The 6,910-nt window shown below is 37.7% G+C and overlaps 1 protein-coding gene across 1 annotated transcript in view; it reads left to right on the forward strand.

The window, feature by feature from the left end:
• LOC114136412 (NACHT, LRR and PYD domains-containing protein 14-like) overlaps positions 1-6,910 on the forward strand; it is a 337,230-nt gene that overhangs the window by 77,949 nt on the left and 252,371 nt on the right. The window lies entirely within an intron of this gene.

The following is a 6,910-nucleotide window of genomic DNA, read 5'->3' on the forward strand; positions in this document are numbered from 1 at the left end:
AATGAAAAGTTTCAATCAAAATGAAAACAGAAAACTGTCAGAAACCATCAGAGGACAAGAAGGAGACACTTGAATCAGAAACCTGGATTTGATCATAACATCCCACAGTAAGACCTGACAGAGTAAAACAGCCCTGGACTTTGACTAGGCCAGCCTAGAGCAATCTGTACATGGACAGTTAAACACCTGGTCCAGGTGTCACAACTCATTCAGACACCAGCAGCTGATGAACGTGTGATTCATTCATTCATTCATTCATTCATTCATTCAGTGAAAACCTTCTGTCTGCTCTGAGTCTAAACTCAACCTGTGATGAAGTGAATTCAAACTGTTTCTATGTAACCTAAATGTAACATTTATTATTATAACAGGTTTTTTTGTTTGTGTTTTTACAGTGAAATCAGAAACTGCAGCATAAAATTATTAGGCAGAAAAAAAACTAAAACAAAATGTATAAAAACAAGAAACCAGGAGTGAAATCATAAAGCTGAGAAAAACCTCAGAAATGCCGATTAAAAGTTTTTCTGTTTTCTGTGATGAACATCTGGAGGTCGTCCTGAAACTACAACGGTTCAAAGCTTCATTAATATTTATTATGGACATAAACCTAAAACTCTTCAACACCTGGATTAAAATGCAGGTAAACAGACGGATCCGTTTCCCTTCTCTGGTTTTTACCCAGAATTCCATCAATAATCTGGATTATTGTGACACTGGAAAGTTTTCTGACCTTCCAGTGAATTTAATTTAATTTAACTCCATTAATCGCCTGAAGCAGAACTTTTCTCTCCTTCTGGACCCAACAGAACCACAAAACCAGCTGCAAACATCAGAAACATCATTTATGATCACAGTGATATTAATAAAGTCAGAATAAAATGTAAATAATTTAAACATTTCTTTTTTTTTCTGCGCTTGTATCAAACTTCATCTCTGTAGTGAAAAATTTAACGTTTAAAACATTTTAGATTCACTGATTTTAAAACTTTAACGTCTCATAAAAAGGATAAAAAGTAACTTTTTAATCTCCAACATGTTCTGTTGAAACCTGGAAATGTTTAGTGACTGAATGTGCAGGAAGTTATTTTTATCAACCATATCTGAGTTAAACATCAAGATTTTAAACAACCTGATGAAAATCAGAAACATAAAAACTGTTTAATTTATCTGAGACGGTTTTTGGTTTGACTTTATTTAAAAACACATGAACCAAAAATAAAGAAATTATTTTAACATCACTGTCCTCTCAGTAATGCAAAAGTTTTCAGATGTTTATTATGTATTTATTGCTTCATGTTTATTTCATAACTGGTTTATTGTGGCTGAGAAACAGGTGAAGTTAATCTGCAGAATGAAGAGCAGCTGAGTCCGAATCTGGAGACTAAACACCAGAAATGGAAACAACAGAACCGACCTGAACATGAAGAACTGGAACCGAGTCAGAATCACTCAGAGGTTCTGATCAGAGGTTCTGCTGGGATTCCTCCTCTGCAGGTCGGATCGGATCAAACCGGATCCTCATCCAGACTGTGAGTTTACAGCCTGAGGGCTGATAACTGATTATTGATCGAACACACACTCAGATTAATCCTCCGGATCATTAGTTATAAATCTGGTTCTTCTGTGATTTAAAACTTTATTTACATATTTAACTTGTTTCTGAATGTTTTATCTTTTCTCCTCTGGTTAAATCATTAATGTGACGTTAACAGCTTCATGTTTCCAGTTTCTCTTTGTTTGAAGTTTCTCAGGTTTTATCACGTTCTCCCTCCAAACATGTATTTATTAATTTTATTCTATAAACCAACACCAGCAGATCTTCACTGTGAGGAGAAATGAAAATGATTCAGAGTTTAAATCGTCTCTCAGATTTTCTTCCAGCATCGTTTCATCATCAACAGTTTCCAGTTTCTCCTCTGAGCCTGTAAAATGTTTCTGTCTTTAGTTTTCCTGCCACCTCATCTCAGCTGTAAACATAATAAAAGTCTGATGGGCTCAGGAATGAGGTCGTGTCCAGAACCGAGCAGATTTCTGTAGAACCTGAGAGCTGCAGGGTTTCACCAGGTTGAGGTTTCATCCAGACGCCGACGTGTCGCTGCAGCAGCCATTAGAAACCAGTGGCAGGCCGTGCAGTTCACTCCCAGGCCTTCAGCAGTGATCCGTCTGCATCAATCCAACCCTCAATAACTATTTTATGGCTATAAAACTTCTACAGCTGCGACACACATAAAAATAGCATCAAAAATAACCTGATAAAATTGCAACATTATTTAGGAATATAGCAACATTTTACTCACCAAAAATCCTGATTATTTGTACACAGAATCCATCCTCCTTTCTGTCCTCAAGAAGATTTGAGTTACTCTGTTGTGCAGATTATCGGTGTGTTTCAGTTCCATGAAGAAGTCCTTTTCTATCGCCGTCCAAGCTAATGGCTAATACACTCTGACTGTCCAATCAGAGCGTGAATACGCTGACGTTTCCGTACGCCTGCTAGAGGGCCTTGGTGTCGCCAACTCAAAATCTGATTGGTTGAAGCAACAGTTTGATCAACATTTATTTTATGCTGCAGAACTGATTGTGAAGGCCTCCAGGCAGATTACTTTGACCCTGGCAACAAATAATGGCTGAAATGTGATTGGCTAAATGCTTAAATATGAAAATACACGTCTGGAAGCAGCAACCAGGGGGCTAACAATGACAGGAAGCGGACAGACCATTTGGAATTATTTAATACGTATTTATGGACAAAATATAATTAACATCAGTCTGTGATTCAGATATTTTTAGGCCAGCAGAGAAGGCCTTGCAGGCCCTGATGGCCCACCACTGATAGACACACTGTTTCTGAGGAAGGCAGTGAAGCAGCAACACTGATGAAACAACCAGGTGTGTGTGTGTGTGTGTGTGTGTGTGTGTGTGTGTGTCTGTGTGTGTGTGTGACTAAGTGCAAAGTTTTCCCAGAAACAAACCAAAAGGTGAAAGGTCAAAGAACCCTGATGATCCAGTTGTTTTCTACTGTTTTCCTTCCTTTGACCCAGAAATCGCTGCAACGTTTTCAGTTTTTCTAAAGTTTTCTGGGATTCCTGCTGGTTTTCACCTCCAGCTCTTCCTTCATTGGTAGAAATGAAAACCTGCCATGAATCAGATTCTCCTTCTGTTTAGTCGCTGACCAGGTTCAGAGCCGTTTCTGTCCAGCAACTGGCTGTCAGCTGCTGTTAGAGACAAATGACCAACCAAAATCCATCAGTGGGTTTTTCCTGCTTTGTTGGCATGAAGTGAAAATTTAGGCAAAAATAAACAACAAGCAGAAAATGGATATTAATTATGAATGCAGCATGTTGCTGTGCATTAAATCTGTGAAAACAGAAAAAAAACATCCTGCTGAGATTGAAACTATATTGTTAAGTCACTAAAACTGAAACTGAATCTGTAACAACAGCTGGTTGTAAAAAGCAGAAGATGAGCCGTTAACTGTCTGTGGGAGTTAATTTCACTGCGGCTGCTACAGTTCCTGACTGGTCACCAGTGTACCTAGGTTACCTAGTGTAGGTAATCTGAATGTGAGTTGGATTACCTGTGGCTGTCCGAGAGAAGATCCCAGTCACACTTTCACCGAACTGCAGTGTGTGTAAGGCGAGAGAGGAGAGCGTCAGTGGGAAATTGACCAGAATCTGACCAAAGTTAGCAGCAGGGGGTCTATCCTGCATCCTCACCCGATGTGCTGAGGGCGACTTGTGGGGTAGACAACTTGACCAGTCAGAGATGGAGTGAAGGATGAAGGGGAGGAAAATCTGGGGAGGATTTTCCTGGAAAATGAGAACGACGAGACCTCATCAGATCTGCATCAGCTTTCCACACAGCTACTCTGCCATGGAGGGGGACAGATAAACCCACCGCATGATAGATAAACAGAATAGAGTCATGACTATCATGGAGCCTACGGTGAGGCCACAGGAAAAGCTGATCCAGCATCAGCTACCATCAAACTCTAAGGAAAATCCAGTGTACTGCTGTGCCAAACTGTCCCACAGAAACCAGTAGAACTCTTGAAGACTGTAAAGATACTGATAAAAATATAAGGCCTGTTAACAAACCCTAAAGCCAGAGCTGCAGAAAGACACAGTGACTGTTAGACCTGCAGCGATCGGAGAAGTTTAAAACCAAGAATGAGGAACTGAGGCATCAACCTGACACAGAAAGTTTGGCTCCATCATGTTGGCTAAAGACAGACTGGATATGGACAAATACTCATCACCTGGAACAGCTGAGGACAGCCATTCAGGAAGCTGTGAGATGGAGCCAAGGAGCCTGATGGAGGCTGGTGGCTGTGGTCAGCAGGGAAGGTCAAGATGCTGTGATAAAAGTGAACAATGAAAATGGGGGCTTGGTGGAGCTACACTAATGAATGTGGAAAAGAAATACAAGAAGGGAAAAAAGGTTGGCTGCTTTGACTAAATATGGGAGAACATTAAAAGACTTTTACAAAGTCAATCAAAGTCATCAGACAGTCAAGATCACAAAGGGGAAAAGCAGCATTGAAAACACAGGAGACACAAACACCAGAACATCGACAGTGAAAATCCCCATGAGTGGGTTCTCTACATAATGGGTTGAGAAAGGACTGGATCAGGTGGCTTATTGGGGGTTGATACTCACACAAAATGAAATAAAAGTCTGATGGGCTCAGGAATGAGGTCGCGTCCAGAACCGAGCAGATTTCTGTAGAACCTGAGAGCTGCAGGATTTCACCAGGTTGAGGTTTCATCCAGACGCCGACGTGTCGCTGCAGCAGCCATTAGAACCACTGTTCTGAGGAAGGCAGTGAAGCAGCAACACTGATGAAACAACCAGGTGTGTGTGTGTGTGTGTGTGTGTGTGTGTGTGCGTGTGTGTGTGTGTGTGTGTGTGTGTGTCTGTGTGTCTGTGTGTGTGTGTGACTAAGTGCAAAGTTTTCCCAGAAACAAACCAAAAGGTGAAAGGTCAAAGAACCCTGATGATCCAGTTGTTTTCTACTGTTTTCCTTCCTTTGACCCAGAAATCGCTGCAACGTTTTCAGTTTTTCTAAAGTTTTCTGGGATTCCTGCTGGTTTTCACCTCCAGCTCTTCCTTCATTGGTAGAAATGAAAACCTGCCATGAATCAGATTCTCCTTCTGTTTAGTCGCTGACCAGGTTCAGAGCCGTTTCTGTCCAGCAACTGGCTGTCAGCTGCTGTTAGAGACAAATGACCAACCAAAATCCATCAGTGGGTTTTTCCTGCTTTGTTGGCATGAAGTGAAAATTTAGGCAAAAATAAACAACAAGCAGAAAATGGATATTAATTATGAATGCAGCATGTTGCTGTGCATTAAATCTGTGAAAACAGAAAAAAAACATCCTGCTGAGATTGAAACTATATTGTTATATTTTATAAAGTTTGTTCAGAATAAAACGACAGAAATGTAACAACATGAGATGATGTCACAGCTGCTGCAGCTTTTACTTTTAAAAACAGGAAATGATATTTTTCTCCTGAATGTTTCTGTCAGTAGAAAAAAATACAAAATAAAAGAAATATGAGTCAATATTTTATATTTTGTTGTGACTATTTCAGTGTGAATTTTAATTTAAAATTTGAAACATTTCTGAATATAATAACTAAAAATGACAATAGATCAGATTTTACAAAGTTTTCATAAATGCATCGAATAATAAATTCAAAGTTTCATTTTGATCATTTCTGACTCAAACTGAATGATTCTTTTAAACTGACAGCAGAAATAAATCCAGATGTTCTGTGCAGATGTTTCTGCTTTAACAGGAAGAACTAAATGTTCTGGTCGGACTTCCTGCAGCTGGTTCTTCTGATACCTGATCAACTAAACCATCAGATTAATAAAACTTTTACTTCCTGCTGCAGTTCAGCAGAAAATTAAAACCTCGTCTTTCTGCTCACCTGAGACACAGAGTTATCAGCAGCTGCAGCAGCTCCTGCTGCAGCAGCTCCTGCTGCAGCTGGTTTCCTGTCAGACGGTTTCGGGTTCAGCAGCTCAGTCGGATTATTTCTGCAGCAGCTCAGGTTTCATTTCTCTGGAACAGATGAAGGATAAAATGTAAAGGTCATAAAATGGTAAACGACGGCGTTGAGCTGCTCCTCGTTCCAAATTCATCAGAAAAAAAAAACATCTTCAAAAACCAAAAACAAGTAAAAATATTAAATCTGAAAAATGGTTTAGTTTCTAAAACAATGTTGAGCAAAACAGATAAATGGATTAAATCTGATTATTACTGCAACGAATAAAGTTCTAGTTAAACATTTAATTATATAAAAAAATCTCAAAGATAATTTAACTATGAAAATAAAACATAAGATCTGAATATCTGATGTTACTTTAGTTCTGGAGTCCAGAGAGAATAAAAATTCAGCTTTTATAAATGTTTCATAACTTTATTTTCAGAAATTCATATTTTTCTTGCCAGTCATTTGAATTTATTAAGTTTTCAAACTGAGCAGCTGCTGGACGTTTCATGGCCGTTAGGTGGCGCTGTGCTCATCTGTTCTGATGTCCATAAAGAAACTAAAAACTTTATTAAAATCTTCTGATCTTCATTTTTATCTGGTTGTATATTTTTATCTGTTTTTAGATATTAATGAAATATTCATAAATATTTTATTTTATAAAATAAATATTTTATAAAATAAAATTTTTATTTTATATAATTTATATAATAAATATTTATAAAATAAATTTATAAATTTTATTTTATGAATTTTATAAATTTTATTTAAAATTTATAAATATTTATAAATTTATAAATATTTCAAATATTTATAAATATTTAAATATTTATAAAATAAATATTTACTTTATTTTATAAAATAAAGTAAATATATTTTATAACAATAAAATACTAAAACAGCTGCAGTTT

The sequence above is a fragment of the Xiphophorus couchianus genome, chromosome 21 (assembly GCF_001444195.1).
Source record: "Xiphophorus couchianus chromosome 21, X_couchianus-1.0, whole genome shotgun sequence".
Lineage (NCBI taxonomy): Eukaryota > Metazoa > Chordata > Actinopteri > Cyprinodontiformes > Poeciliidae > Xiphophorus > Xiphophorus couchianus.